Source organism: Alligator sinensis, unplaced genomic scaffold (genome assembly GCF_000455745.1).
Source record: "Alligator sinensis unplaced genomic scaffold, ASM45574v1 scaffold1785_1, whole genome shotgun sequence".
Classification (NCBI taxonomy): Eukaryota; Metazoa; Chordata; order Crocodylia; family Alligatoridae; genus Alligator; species Alligator sinensis.
In genome coordinates this window covers 37,875-38,130 of record NW_005843518.1, presented here as the reverse complement: position 1 = coordinate 38,130, position 256 = coordinate 37,875, and the positions used below count along the sequence as shown (strand labels likewise).

Here is a 256-nt window from a genome sequence, read left to right as displayed (position 1 = left end):
CAGGGTCCCTCCCTGCCCCGGGCCCGCACTGCAGCCTCGTGTTTCAGCGCTTAAGTTTCCTGCCTAACATCTCCGCTTGAATGCTGTTGCGCCCTGCATTATCTAAATCAGGGGTGGGCAAAATGCGGCCAGTCTATCCGACCTGCGGGGTCCCTAAAATTTTTACAAAATTAATATTTATCTGCCCCTGGCTGCCTGTCATGCAGCCCTCGCTGGCTTGCCAAAACTCAGGAAACGGCCCTCCACCCAAAATCAT

The 256-nt window shown here is 54.3% G+C and overlaps 1 protein-coding gene across 1 annotated transcript in view; it reads left to right on the top strand.

Moving 5' to 3' along the window:
- The window catches only part of FKBP6 (FK506 binding protein 6), a gene marked incomplete at its 3' end in the record, with an annotated part of 26,118 nt that overhangs the window by 2,821 nt on the left and 23,041 nt on the right, over nt 1-256 (top strand). The window lies entirely within an intron of this gene.